Genomic DNA, 289 nt, shown 5'->3' on the forward strand with positions numbered 1-289 from the left:
TGACAAACACCTCCGTTCTACATCAGATTGAATGAGCATCTCTTAGCTTCCTTAATCAGAATCTTCGTGGTATAAGCTAGAACTGATGGCGGCCACTCTTGAGGATCCGGAAAGTCTAAACCTTGTCTGTGGTATTCAGAGTAGGATTCAAGGATTGAATGGCTGTGACGAGCTTCAAACTCGCGATTGCTGGGCGTGATGACAAACGCAAAAGGATCAATGGATCCTATTCCAACATGATCGAGAACCAACAGCTGATTAGCCGTGTTGTGACAGAGCATTTGGACCG

This window comes from Arachis duranensis, chromosome 4, assembly GCF_000817695.3.
Source record: "Arachis duranensis cultivar V14167 chromosome 4, aradu.V14167.gnm2.J7QH, whole genome shotgun sequence".
NCBI classification, from domain to species: Eukaryota; Viridiplantae; Streptophyta; class Magnoliopsida; order Fabales; family Fabaceae; genus Arachis; species Arachis duranensis.